The sequence below is a fragment of the Fukomys damarensis genome, unplaced genomic scaffold, assembly GCF_012274545.1.
Source record: "Fukomys damarensis isolate Sample0158 unplaced genomic scaffold, DMR_v1.0_HiC HiC_scaffold_19, whole genome shotgun sequence".
In the NCBI taxonomy this organism is placed as follows: Eukaryota; Metazoa; Chordata; class Mammalia; order Rodentia; family Bathyergidae; genus Fukomys; species Fukomys damarensis.
Genome location: NW_022900931.1, coordinates 59,899,129 through 59,914,580, shown reverse-complemented (window position 1 = coordinate 59,914,580; position 15,452 = coordinate 59,899,129). Strand labels below are relative to the sequence as shown.

Sequence of the window (15,452 nt, the reverse complement as noted above, 5' to 3'; positions counted from 1 at the left end):
AACTTCAGGAACAATCTAACAATAGGCCACAAAAGTTTTGATGAAACTGAGGAGGAATGAGTATTTCCAAAATCATTCTCAGAAGTTAACATAATCCTGATGTAAAATCAAGATAAGGATCCAACCAAAAAGAGAAGAATACACTAATTTCTCTAATTAACATAGGTACAAAAATTTTTAACAACATATTAGAAGCAGAATGCAGCAAATCACGAAAAAGATCATGACCAACTAGCTTCATCCCAGGGATGCAAGAATGGTTCAACTTCCACAAATCATGAATGTAATTCATCACATAAACAGAAGCAAGGACAAAAGACATGATCATTTCAAGAGATGAAGAAAAAGTCTTTGATAAAATCCAACATCTATTCATGATTTAAAAAAAACTTTCACCCGAGGAACTGTTTGGAATTTACATATGTGTGTCCTCTTTATTTCACTTGTGTATCACCTCAATGTGTTTCCATTTAGCAATAAATATCTCTAGTTTATCATTATTTGTGGCTGAGTAGTACTCCATTTTAGGGAAAAGCGCATCTTTATCCAGTCTCCAAATGATGGGTAATTGGGCTGTTTCCAAATTTTAGCTACTACAAATTGTGCCACTGTAAACATGGGTGCATATATATCATTGTGGTATGATGCTTGTAATTCTTTTGGGAAGATACCCAGCAGGGGAATAGCTGGGTCAAATGGGACTTCTAATCCTAATTTGTTAGATATCTCCATACTGATCTCCACAGTGGTTGCACCAGTCTACATTTCCATCAACAGTAGAGAAGGGTTCCTTTTCCCAACAACCCTGCCAGCATTTGTTGTTGGTGTAAATAAGGATCAAAATGTATAACAGATAATGTGAAATAGGAAGAAAAGTTCCAAAGGGGAAGTGAGAGGGGTAGGAGAAAGGAAAGAACGGAAAGGAATAAATATGAGAAAAGGGAAAAATGGAAAGTCTTTTAAATAGGGAGGCATGAAGGGTTTGAAGGGAGGGCCGGGGGATGGGTAAAAATAAGAACCAAAATATATCATGTACAAATATAAATTCCCACTGATGAATGTCATCTTATTGTATACCTAAAATGTACTAATAAACTTAATGGAAAAAAAGAAAGTCTATCTCACTATGATAAAAGCCATTTATGACTAATCTATTGTCAACATTATATTAAATGGAGAAAACATGAAAGCTTCCACTCTAAAATCAGGAACCAGATAAAGATGTCCATTATCACTGCTCCTGTTCAACATAATCCTTGAAATATTATCAAAAGAAATTAGGCAAGAGGAACAATAAAAGGGACAGGTATAGGAAAGAGGGAAGCCAAAGTATCATTTTTTGCAGATGACATGATCCTCTACTCACAAGAATGACAAAAAACTTCACCAAAAGACACCCAAAATTGATAACTACTTCAGCCCTCTAGCGGAATACAAAATAAACATGCGTATATCAATACATATACATATATAAATCAATTCCTATATACTAATAATGAAAAAACTAGGAAAACAAAACCATTCATGAAAGCAAAAAAAAAAACTAAATACTTGGATAGTAACCTAATGAAGTGAAAAACTTCTATAGTGAAAATTACATCACCCTCAAAAAGGAAAACCAGGAGGATAACACAAAATGGAAAGATATCCCTGTTTCCAGGTAGGCAGAAGCAACATAATCAAAATAGCTATATTTCTAAAACTAATACAGATTCAGTGTAATACCAATCAAAATACCACTGTCATTTCTCACAAATCTAGAGAAAATAGTCCTAAAATTTATGTGATATCAGAAGAGGCCCAGCACAGCAAAAGCGAGCCTAGGTAACAAAAGCAAAACAGTGTCATCACAATCCCACAAATTATATTATAAAGCTGCAGCAAATAAGATAGCATAGTCCTGGCACAAAAGCAGGATCACAGGAACACGGGATAAGTAACAGAAACAACTCCAGGCACAGTCAGCTTTTTGATATTTGACAAAGGGGCCAAAAACATACACTAGAGAAAAGATAACCTCTTCAATAAATGGTGCTGGAAATTGGATATTCACATGCAAAAGATGGAGTCTTGATCCATATGTCTCACTATGTACTAAACTAACATCAAAATGAATCAAACATCTAAATGTTAAAAGAGAAATGCTTAATCTTCAGGAAGACATAAGTACAACTTTTGAAGGCATAGACTTAAGCAAGGACTTTCAGAACAAAACTTCAAAAGCACAAATAATACTGAGAATCAACAAGTGGGATCATAGCATATTTAAAAACTTTTGAACAGCAAAGAAAACCAACAACAGAATGAAGAAGTAATGTACAGAATGTGAAAATTTTGCCAGCTATTCCTCAGAGGACTAACATCAAGAATATATTTTTAAAATGTGGTACACATTGGAGTACTACACTGTATTAAGAAAAATAAAATTGAAGCATTCATAGATAATGGATGCAACTGGAGAATGTAATGTTAAATGAAATGTCAGATGCATAAGTTTAAATATTGCATGATTTCTCTTTTATTATAAATATTATATAATATATATTTTCAAATAAAGAGCAATATAGACAAGAAATAAATAGGAAGTAAAAAGGAGTTTAAATACTTACCTAAATTCCTGCTTTGTTGTTTGAAAAACATTTTAATACATATGTTAACTTGTTTCATTTATGTTACTAGCTTATTTTAGTTCCTTGAAAATAAGTTGTATATTATTATTATGTTTGTTTGTTTTGTACCGGGGATTGAACTCAGGTCCTTGCACTTGGGAGGCAGGCCGTGTATTACTGTTTCTTCATTGTAAGAATCTTTTTGATCTATGTCTTCTACTGTAAGGAACTGTTTTGAACTATTCTCCAGTTCTGTGAAGAGACTGCAAATGAGATTGTGTTAAATCTGCATATCAGTTTGGAAATATGGCCATTTCTATTGCATTGCTTCTGTCTGTCCTGAAATAAGGGTTACCTTTCCAATTTCTGGGGTCCTCTTCAATTTTCTTTTTCAGAGTACTATAGTTTTCTCAGTGGATTCGTTATTGATGCACAGGAGATCATTGATTTTGTATCCTGTTATATTGCCAAATTGTAATATTAATTCTAGGAATTTTGGTCACTTGGGGGTCTTCTATGTAGAGAATTATAGCATTGGAAAATAATAATTATTTAAGTTCTTCCTTTTCTGTTAAATATCTTTCTTCCCTAGTTGCTGTTGCTAATGTTTTGAGTACTGTGTTGAACAGGCATAGTGATAGTAAATATCATTGTCATGCTTCTGATTTTAAAAAGAAAACTTTCAGGTTTTCTCCATTTAACTATGTTGGCATTAGATTTTTCATAATTGGCCTCTATGACATAAGGGCCTTCTATGTTGCCGCAGCATTTTTTGTTTTGGGGGTTTTGTTTCATTTTGTTTTGTCTTGTTTTTGTTACCAGGGATTGAACTCAGGCCCTTGCACTTGCAGCAGCAGGCAGTGGAACCACTGAACCAAATCCCTGGCCCTTCTTCTGTATTTTTTTGTCTTTTTTATTGAGTTTATTGGTGCTCTTTAAGAATACAGTAGTTACATTCATCATTGGTATCTTGTAACTTTATTTCAGTATTTTTATTCTGAAAGGATGTTGGATTTTGTGAAAGGCCTTTTCTCTGTCTATTGAGATCATGTGATTTTTGTCATTACTTCTGCTTATATATTACATTTATTGATTTATAACACACGAGATAAAGCCTACTTGATCATGATGTATGAGTTTTTTGATGATTTGTTATTTTATTTGCCAGTATCTTGTTAAGAATTATTGCATCTATGTTTATTTAAAGACATTGATCATTATTTCCCTTTATTGGCTAGGTCTTTGACTGGTTTTGGAATCAATGTAATGACAGATTCCAGGAATGGCTTTGGCAGTAATCCTTTCTTTTTGGTTTCATGAAGAGCTGGAGAAGTATTGGTGTTGGATCTCCTCTGAGCTTTTTGTGGAAATCAGCAGTGAATCTATTTAAATGTGTCATTTTCTTAGTTGCTAGGTTTGTTGTTGGTGGTGGTTTTGTTTTGGTTTGGGTTGGGTTTTTTGGTTTTTCGGTTTTTTTGGTTTTTTGTTTTGTTTTGTTTTTTTGTACGGGGAATCGAACTCAAGACCTTGCACTTGCAAGGCAGGCAACGGCACTACTGGGCTAAATCCCCAGCCCCAGTTGGTAGGTTTTTTTTTTTATTGAGTTTATTGGTACATTTAGGGATACAGTACAGTTACATTCATTGTTGGGATCATGTACCTTTACATGGCAAGTCTTGATTCTCATTTTTTCCCCTTACCTCTTCCCTCCCTTCACCCCCTCCTCCCCTCCCCATCTACAAACACTTTATTTTCATCTTTTCATTCTCTCACATTTTTTTCTTTTCCCTTTTTGTTCTTCCCCTACGTATCACACCTTCCCTACACCTTTAGCTCCTTTCCTCCCATTTCTAAATGTCAGTAATCTTATTAGAATCTTAGGCATTGTTGCAGAATATTCACACCAGGGAAACTATTTGGTATTTACACATGTGGGACTTATTTATTTCACTTAGGAGTATATCTTCAATATGTATCCATTTTCCTATGAATGAATCTATTCTCTCGCTCTTTATGGCTGAGTAATATTCCATTTTATAGAAAAACCACAACTTCTTTATAGGTTTTTTATTTCTGCTTCAATTTCATTGCCACTTATTGTATTATTCAGGTTTTGTATTTTCTTAGTTCAGTTTTGCCAATTCATATTTGTCTAGGAATTTGCCCATGTCTTTTTTCTACAATTTATTGGCATACAGGTTTGTGACACCGTACTTAACAATATTCATGATTTTCACTGTGCACCGTGACTTCACCTTTTTCATTTCTAATTGCATAGATTTGGATCTTTACTTGCTTTGGCTAGACTGGCTAAGTGGCTATTTTGTTTTGTAATAACCAACTCTTCAATTAATTGCATTTTTGTATCTGTTTGTTCTCAATTTCATTGACTATAGCCTTGATATTATAATGTCTTTCCTAGTATTACCTTTAGGTTTGGATTGTCCTTGTTTTTCTAAGACATTCAGGTACATATTAGGTTATTGCTTTGAGGTCACTGTTTTTCTGATGTGGACATTCACTGTCATAAATTTCCCTTTTAGGATTACATTTACATGTCCCATATGTTCTAGTATGATGTACTGGATTATTTGATTCTAGAAACTGTCTTATTTCTTTCTTGATTTCTTCTGAGACATATTGTTTGGAGAATATTTATTTCCATGTATTTGCATAATTACTGTGGTTTCTTTTGCCATTTCCAGTTTTGGTACACTGTGATCTGAAAATGTACATTGAACAATTTCAGCTTTTTGTCTTTACTTAAACATGTTTTATTGGATAGTGCATGGTATATTTTGGAGAAAGTTCCATGTGCTGCTGAGAATGTGTATTCTATTTGTGTCGAGTGGAAGACTCTGTAGATATCTATGAAGTTCATTTGTTCAAAAGTTTTGTTCCATTCTAATATATCCTTATTTTCTTTGTCTAATTTATCTATTTTTCCAGAGGAGTACTAAAGTTCCCCACTATAATTGTGTTGTTCTTTTGTCTTTTATGCCCAGTATGAAGTTGTTCGGTGCATATATGTTCATAATTGCTATCTCTTCCTGTTGAACTGTTCCCTTAATCAGTAGGCTGTTACCTTCCTTGACCCTTTTGATCAGTTTTGTCTTGAAGAAATCTTTTCCTGAAAATAGAACACTTACACATGCCTTTTAGGGAGGGTTTCTGATGCATAAAATATACTTCCACATTTGTTGACTTTTTCAGTCTTTGAATTTCTCTTTGAGTTAAATGTGTTTCTTAGCTACAGGATACCATTGGATTTTGTTTTGTGATTTATTCCAGTCTGTGTTATTTTGGGGGAGAATTGAGGCATTCACATTAATAGTTAGTACTGATAGGCATAAAATTATTTCTATCATTGCCTTATTTTTCAGTTGCTGATTTACTACCTTTACTTTCTGCTTAATTGTTCATCCTATCTGGTGTATTTGTTTCATTATATTTTTTGTCATTATTAGCTTTATTTTTTTCTAAGACATTCTTGTGAAATTTTTGGAGTACTGGTTTGGTGTTTATGAATTTTATGTAGGTGGTTTTTATCATGGAACTACCTTATTTTACATTAATTTTGAAATGTACTTTGCAGGGTATATCATCCTGGTTTAGAATTATTTTCTTTTAGATCTTCAAACACTTCACTCCAAGCTCTTCTGCCCATTAAATTTTGTGTTAGGAACACTGCTCTAATTCTAGTATATGTGCTGCTGAAGCGAGCATGTGCTGCTGTAATTCTAACAGGTTTGTATTTATAAGTAATTTGTGGATTTTTCTATTACTGCTTTTAATATTTTATACTTTTGCTGGACTCCCAGGCTTTTGACTATGATGTGTCTTTGAGAGGCTCTTTGCTGATCAAAACTATCTGGGGTGCTATATGGCTCATTTACCCCTGTGTTAACTTCTTTTGCTATGTTGTAATATGTTCTGCTATTATTTTGGAAATGGGGTTTTATATGTCATTTATGCCATCTTCTGATTTTTTTTATTAAATCCAATTAATCTCAGATTTGCCTCCTTACATCATCTGTGAGCTATTGGATAAATTTTCCTGTCCTCTTAGGGGTTTACGATCTCTAATTTACTGATCACTGACAAAAGCTCTGACTTTTAGTTCTCATACTCTGTCCCCACATAGATCATTCCTGCAGTTAAATGCTTTTCATAGAATTTCCAATCCTGCATTTCTATTTGGAACCATTCCGTGGACTCTAAATCTTTCCACTGCCAGTCATGCATGTTTTGCATCATTTTGTTTAGCTTTGCTAGCTTTTTATTAGGGAGTTCTGTATACTCAGTAATTGTCTTTTTTGTTTTGCCCCTTATTTATTTAGTCATCTCTTCTGTGAGCTTGCCAAGCACCTTGTTGATCTATTTTGTTGGATCCTCTGTTATCTTTTCAAATAATTCAACTGTGTGGATTTTGGTTTCCTCTCCTTTGATGTCCCATGGATGGGCTACAGGAGAGTTTGGAGCTTTGGCAAGTATTTTGCCAACTTGTCTCCTTATGTTACTTGCTTGTTTGTGTTGAGGCTTGTGAAATAATATTAGCATCAAGCTTTGTTGCTAATATGGAGCAACTTCAGTCAATGTTTGCTTTTCAGCACTGTCCCCTGGGAATGGCTAACTACTGGCCTTTGCCTCTATCCCACGATCCAACCATCTCAGTTTACTTGGGAGGGAAGTTTATTACATATTTTGCCTAATTCCCAGTTTTCTAGGCTTGGCCACAGTACTGTTAATAGCCACAAAACAATCCAGATAGGCATCCAGAGAAAACCAAACAGTAGCAACAACTAAGAATTAACTAATTAATAGCAACAATAACTAACTTTGACTATAGTAATAAAATCATCAACAATATAATTGTATATTGACAAACCCTAAAAATCAACAATGTACTACACTTAACCATGGGAAAATTTTATAATTATTGTATGAAAATATCTATAATTATTGTATGAATTATTGTAAGAAAAACCAAAAGTTGATTTACCCTTTGACCTGCATTAAATATCTATCAAATATAATAACTTTATATTCACTAACAATAGACATAATTCAACAGTAATAGCATAAAAGTATCTAGCTATTTAGAAATTCATAAAGCTTGATAGTTATTCTAGGAAAGATCAAAGAAGGGGGAAACCTGAGAATGAAAAAAGTAAAATTGAATTATTAATCAATGGCATATAATGAGGAGCAAAAGTGAGATAGGTTGTCCTAATGAAGAATGAAAGGAAATTAATAGTGCTAGAAAACAGTCACAAGAAAAACAAAAATATAAAAAGAAGAAAAGAAAATCAGAGAGCAAAATATAGGAAATAAATATAAGAAGGCACAGAAAAAAGTTCTGAGGGAAAAAGAGAAAGAGGCAGAAAAAAAACTAAGAGAAAAAAAGACCAAAAAAGAATTAAAAAACAAAACCAACCACCAAAAATGATGAAGGAAAGAGAAAAATAGTTAAAAGCTGAAAAGTTTTTACAAGCTTATGTGAAAGTGTCCTGTTTTTTCCAACAAGTGATTTCTTTACAGGTCCTGTAGTCTTGGAATTCAGGCAGCCATGATTTTCTCTGCCAAGCTTTAGTGCAGACAGACTCCACTGTCTGTTCACCCCAGAAAAGGGTTACTGTCAAAAACAAGTAATATCTTTGCTCACATTCACTAGATGGAAATCTTCAACAGGAAAATAATGCGATGACGGATTCAGTTAATGCCTATCAGTAGTAACTGTCAATATGAATGGTCCCAGTTCTCCATCAAAAGACATAGAATGGTGTAATGGATAAGAAACAAAGTGCAATGGTATTCTGTATACAAGAAACACATTTAAATCAAACAGAAGTCAGAGACTAAAATTCAAGACATGAAAAACACTACTCTATGCAACAGGAACACCTCCCCATGGGCAGGTGTACCTATCCTATTTTCAAAATAAAATCTTCAAGCCAAAACTGATCAAAAGAGGCAAGGAAGATCACAGCATATTGGCTAAGGGAACAATTCAACAGGAAGAAATAGTGATTATTAATATGTATGCAGTGAACAACAGTATACTTAACTTTATAAAACAAGTCTTACTGGACATAAAAGACCAGATATACATAAACAATTATAAGGTAAAACATCAATGCCCTTCTGTTACATATAGATCAACTAGACAAAAATTCAACAAAGAAATATCAAATTTGATCAAAACACTTGAACAGATGGGATATGTCTATATCTATAGATATAGATAATACAGAAAGTTTCAAACTTGAAATCAAAAACAATGGAAAACACAGAAATTATACAAGTGCATGGAAACTAAACAATAGACTCTAATTAAACAATCAGTCACAGCAAAAATAGCTCAAAGTTTTTAGAATTACACTTGATCTTGGCCAAAAGGCTGAGAAGCAATAGAACTAAATGAAAATACCAGTACATCAGAGCAGAACATATGGGACACAATGAAAGCAATCTTAAGAAGTGAGTTTTACTGCTGTGAATGTCCACATCACAAAAACATCAATAACTTAATAATGTATCTCAATGTCCTACAAAACTGAGAGGAATCTAAATTCAAAACTAATACAATGAAGAAAATTACAAATGTAAGAAGAGAGATTAATGAAATGGAGACCAAACAATGATACAAAAAAATCAATGAATCAAGAAGTTTGTTCTTTAAAAGAATAAAGAAAATAGATAAGTCCTAGCCAATTTAAACAAAAAAGGAAAGATGGTAATTGATGAGATTAGAAACAAAAAAGGTGAAATCACTATGGACACTGCTGAAATAAAAAAATTATTAAAATATACTTTGTAAACCTATACACCAATAAATTACAAGTTCAGGAAAAACTGGATACATTCTTAGATATATATGAATTGCCAAAACTGAACCAAGATTGTGAAACCTTAAATAATCCAATAACAGACAATAAAATTGAAGCAGTGATAAGAAACCTACCTTCGAAGAATATCACAGGTTTGGATGAATTCATTGCTAAACTCTACAAAAATTTTAGAGGAGATCTAACACCAGTACCCAAGGTCTTTAATGAAATTGAAATGGAAGGCACACTCCCAACATCATTTTTGGGAACTCTGATTACCCTAATTCAGAAATCAGACAAAGACACAACCGAGAGAGGAGTGAGGGGAGAAGGAGAGAAAAAGGATTATTAAATGGTATCTTTAATGAATACAGATGCAATAATCCTCAACAAGATAATGGCAACTAGATTGCAAAAGAACCATCAAAATGTTCATACATCATGATTAAGTAGTCTTCAGGAAGGCAAAGATGGTTTGCAATATACAAATCAATAAATTTAATATATCACATAAGCAAAAGCAAGGACAAAAATTGTGTGATCGTCTCAGTAGACACAGGAAAAAGCATTTGCTAAACCCAACATCCACTCATGATAAAAACTCCAAAAAAATATGTACAGAAGACCTTATCTCAATCTGATAAAAATCCATTTAAGACAAATATACTGCTGACATCAACTTAAAAGGGAAAAAAAGAAAGCTTTCCCTTTAAAATCAGGAACAAGAAAATGAAAACATGGAAATAAAGTTTTTGGAAATGGGGAAGGAAGGAGGAGGTGAAAGGAGGGCAGGGACAAGGGGAAAAAATGAGAACCAAGACATGTCATGTAAAGGTACAAGATCCCAGTAATGAATGTAACTGCACTGTATAACTACAATACACCGATAAACCCAATAAAAAGAAAAAAAGAAAAAATAAAATCAGGAACAAGAAAATGAAAACATGGAAATAAAGTTTTTGGAAATGGGGAAGGAAGGAGGAGGTGAAAGGAGGGCAGGGACAAGGGGAAAAAATGAGAACCAAGACATGTCATGTAAAGGTACAAGATCCCAGTAATGAATGTAACTGCACTGTATAACTACAATACACCGATAAACCCAATAAAAAGAAAAAAAGAAAAAATAAAATCAGGAACAAGACAAGGTTATCCACTATCACTACTACTCATAGTATTCAAAATATTAGCAAGAGCAATTAGGGAAGAATATGATATGTAGTGAAATTACAAGATGGTGGACCTGCTATAGTCATGGCAGTGGTAGGAGAGAAGGGAGGGATGGTGAAGGTGTGTGCAGGGGTGAAGTTTGGTGACCCTTGTCACCCTTTCTCACAGCTAAACCTTTGTAGCCATGGTGAACTCAGGCCTCTGCATAGCTGCCACTGCCTTTGCCACCACCACTACCATCTCTGAAGATTGAGGGTCTGGGATGAGGTAAGTGAGGAGGCCACGGCCAGAATGGTCGGGTCAGCAGCTACCAACCATGTGAGATACACGACGATGAGTGAAGGTTTATATACTGAATGAAGATGGGCAATAGGACAATCGAGGTACCAGGCAAGTCTCCTCCACTTGTGTGGCAGAGCTCAAAAGGATGTCAGGGCTGGTTCAGGGAAGGGAGAAGGCCATGCAGAGTTCAAATCCACAAGAAGTCAGGGAGCTAAAATCCAGCCTCACACCCAGAAACTAGTCTAAATCATGGTGGATTGTGGCTGGCTCATTGAGATTAATCCACTTGGATCAGCACGTCATTACCCATGTTATCTACAGGTGACAATGGAGATATGCCTTAAGGAGGACATTTTTTTTCTTTTTCTTTCTTTTCTTCTTTCTTCTTCATATCTCTCCTTTCTTGTTCCTGTCTTTCTCCTGTTTTGTCTTTTTGTTGATTGTCCCTGTTGTCATTAGTTTGTTCTGTTCTTCTTCTAGTTCTTTCCTTCTCTCTTTTCCTCCTGTCTTCACCAGTTTCCTAAAGTTTACATGATCTTCATGTGTACTCTACCTCTACTTCTAACCTTTCCCTCTCCTATTTCTCTATCCTCCCAGCTAATTCCCTCTATGTCTCTCCCAGTAGGGTAAATTCACTATACTGAAGGGCTTATTTACTGCAAACATATTTCTGGTTGGTTCTTCACTTTGATATATAACCACGTCTAGTGCATGTGGGTAAAGTTGACCAGATTAATAGTTGCCACAATTTGTCATTTTCTAAACTGTGTTTGATGCTATTGTTCATGCTGATTCTATTACTTTAGCCAAGGTGACATGATTGTTGTAGGAAGCTATCCTTTCTGATATATGAAAGCCAAGATTTCCTAAGGATTATTACACACTCAAACCCCAAAGACCAGCTATACCTGGAAGACAGTACTGAAGATTAGTCATTCCCTAGGGTTCTAAATACTAGCGATAAAGATACTTGTAATAAGCAATATACAAGTATCAACCCAGGAATTAAAATAAAAACAGTAAAAACTACAAAAGAAAAATGAGAAGACAGCTAAATGAGACACAAATCCAGACATCCAGCTCACCAAAAGCAAATCCAAGGGGAAACAAGGTAGAACAATCCAAAGGCCAATCAGCTGGACTCCTTAAACTGGTACCAAGGGAAGTAACAAAACAGATGAAGACACTCTAGAAAAAAGGAAATAAGAAATAATTTCCCAGACAACTATAAAGATGGTGACCAAAATGAAAGATGTGCTTAGTGACTCTAGAACAGATACAGATTCTAAAATAGAGGAGCTTAGGAACATGAAAGCCAAGAATGCCCAGCACAGGAAAGAAATGGAAACCATGAATGCCAAAAATAGGAAATAAATGGAAACCATGAATGCCTAGCATATGAAAAAAAATGGAACCCATGAATGCTGAGCATAGGAAAGAAATGAGATCCACAAAACAGATTCAAACAGATATCCAGGAGTTTTAAAGTGCCATTGAAAGTATACAGAGCAGAATGAGCCAATGTGAGGATGGAATATCAGATATAAAAGACAGGATTATGTTTAGTGATCACAAAAAGAAAGTTCTAAAAAATAGAAAGGAGCCATGATAAATCAATAAAGCATCTGCTAGATGATGCAAAGAAGCATAACATAAGGCTAGTCAGAGTCAATGAAAATGCAGGAGATAACACAAATGACATAAAAAACTGTTCATAGAAGTAATAGCAGAAAACATCCCAAATAGGGGAAAATAATTTGACATACAGATGAGTGAGGCATACAGGACTCCAACTAAGCCATGATCAAAAAAATATTTACACCTAGGCATATAATAGTCAAGACTGCAGAAATCCAACAAGAGAACAAAATATTAAAAGTAGTTAAGTGGGGATTTAGCTCAGTGGTACTGCAACTGCCTTCCAAACACAAGGTCCTGAGTCAATAACCGCTACCAAAAAAAAAAAAAAAAGTTAACAAAAAGAAAAAAAAATCACATACAAAGGAAAGGCCATCAGAATCACAGCAGACTTCTCAACACAAACCCTCAAGTCAAAAAGAGTCTGAAGTGAAGAATTTCAGGCCCTAAAAGAACAACCTCCAATTCACATTGATGTAGCCTGCAAAACTGTCTTTCAAAACTGATGGAGAAATGAGATACTTTAATTACCAAGAACACCTCAGGAACTTCATGAATACCAAAATAGCACTCTAAACATTCCTGAAGAATATTCTAGAAAAAGACAATAAAGACTAAACTGTATGAACCCCAACAAAATGAAGCCTTTAGGCAAGGCAATAAATTAAATGGAAACAGAGAAAAATAAAAGAATCAACAAAAAAAATACTGTGACAAGGTTAAATCACTACATATCAGTTACAGTGTTAATGGTCTCCACTCACCAATCAAAAGAAATAAGCAGAATGGATCAAGAAGCAATATCAAACAATATGATGCATACAAAAACACTGAATTCAAAAAGAAATTCATACACTGAAAGTCAAAGGATGGAAAACAATACTCAATGGAACAGGTACTGGAAAAAGGCAGGGGTAGTTATCAATATGTGCAGACAAAATAAATTTCAAATGAAAACTAAGAAAGACAAAGAAAGTCACTAAATCCTTGTAAAGGGAACAATCCAAGAGGAAGAAATGACAATCATAAATATATATGCAGCAAATACTAATGTATCCAACTATAAAAAACAAATATTAATGGACATAAAAATCAAATAAGCACTAATACAATACTAGTGAGGAACCTCAAAAGCCCACTGTCACAAATAAACAGATCAAACAGACAAAAAATCAACAAAATACTAGAACTGAACCAAACTTTTGAACAGATGTAATTAATGGATGTCTGCAAAGTGTTCCACCCCACAAACTCAGAATACACATGCTTCTCAGCTGCACATAGTTCATTCTGCAAAATAGATGATATGCTAGCTCATATAACATGCTTGAGTAAATGCAAAGGAATTGAAGTTATCCCCTATACATTGTCAGACTATAGTGTAATGAAACTGGAGATCAGTAGCAAAAGAAGCCACAAAAACTTCATAAACACATGGAAACCCCCCTGAACAATCAATGGGTCACAGAGGAAATTAAAGAATAAATTAGACAGTTTCTACAATTAAGTGATAATGCCAATTCAACAAACCAGAATTTCTGAAACACAATGAAAGCAGTCCTAGGAGGGATATTCATTGCAGTGAATGCCCAAATTAGGAAAACAGAGTGAACTCAGATAACCTAATACTGAACTTCAACTATCTAGAAAAAGGAGAGCAAGACAAACCTAAAGATCATACAAGGAAAGAAATTATAAAGAGCAGAGCAAAAATTAATGCAATGGAGACTAAGAGGTTGATACCAAAAAAATCAACAAATCAAAGAGTTGTCTCTTAAAATAAATAAATTTGATAAACACCTATCTGACCTTATCAAAAAAAGAAAGAAAAGGCTCAAATCCATGCAATTGGGAATGAAAAGGGTTAAATTACAAGAAATCCAGCAAAAATCCAGAGGATTATCAAAAGTTATTTTGAGAAATTGTACTCCGATAAGATGGAAAACACAGAAGACATGGACAGATTCCTAGATACATGTAAATTACAAAAGTTGAACCAAGATATAAAAATAAACAACCCAATATCAATTGATGAAATGGAAAATATAATTAAAAACTTACCAACAAAAAAGGCCAGGTCCTGATGGCTTCACTGCTGAATTCTACAAAAAAATTAGAGAAGAGTTAATGCCACTACTCCTCAAACTCTTTAATGAAATTGAAAAGGAAGAAATACTCCCAAATTCATTCCTGGAAGCAAGCATCATCTTGACTCCAAAGGCAGAAAAAGACCCAAACAAAAAAAAAGAGAAATACAGGCCACTTTCATTTATGAAAAAACAACAGCCAAAATCATACTAAGTAGTAAAAAACAGAAATCTTTCAATCTAAAATCAGGACCAAGACAAGGGTGTCCACTATGACCACTCCCATTCAATACAGTTCTAGAAAATGTGGTTTTTCTATGAAATGGAGTACTACTCAGCCATAAGGAAAAGAGAAATCAGAGACATTTATAGCTAAATGGACACTCTGAGACCATACCCTTAAGTGAAATAAATAGGACATGCATGTATAAATACTGAATAGTTTCTCTGCTGTGAGAAACTCAAAGTGTAAATAAGGATCAAAAGGTATAATAGACAATGTGAAATAGGAAGAAAAAGGGCAAAGGGGAATTGCAGGGGTAGGGGAAAGGAAAGAAGGGAATGAAATTAATGTGAGAAAATGAAAACATGGAAACAAATTCTTTGTAAATAGGAAGGAGTGGAGGGATTGAAAGGAGGGCATACGAATGGCAAAAAATAAGAATTAAGATATATTATGTAAAGGTACAAATTTCCAGTGAAGACTAATTATACTGTATTCCTAAAATGTATCAATAAAATTAATTTTTTTAAATATAGGTCTGGGACCAGGGGTTTAGCTCAGTGGTTCTGCCACATGCCTTGCAAGTACAAGGTCCCAAGTTCAATCCCCAGTACAA

At 34.2% G+C, this 15,452-nt stretch overlaps 1 long non-coding RNA gene across 2 annotated transcripts in view; it reads right to left on the bottom strand.

The window, feature by feature from the left end:
* The window catches only part of LOC104855575, a 47,411-nt gene that overhangs the window by 28,296 nt on the left and 3,663 nt on the right, over positions 1–15,452 (bottom strand). For both annotated transcript variants that reach the window (XR_778437.2, XR_778438.2), the window contains exon 2: positions 14,588–14,628. This is a non-coding gene — a long non-coding RNA (uncharacterized LOC104855575). The remainder of the gene's footprint in view (positions 1–14,587; positions 14,629–15,452) is intronic.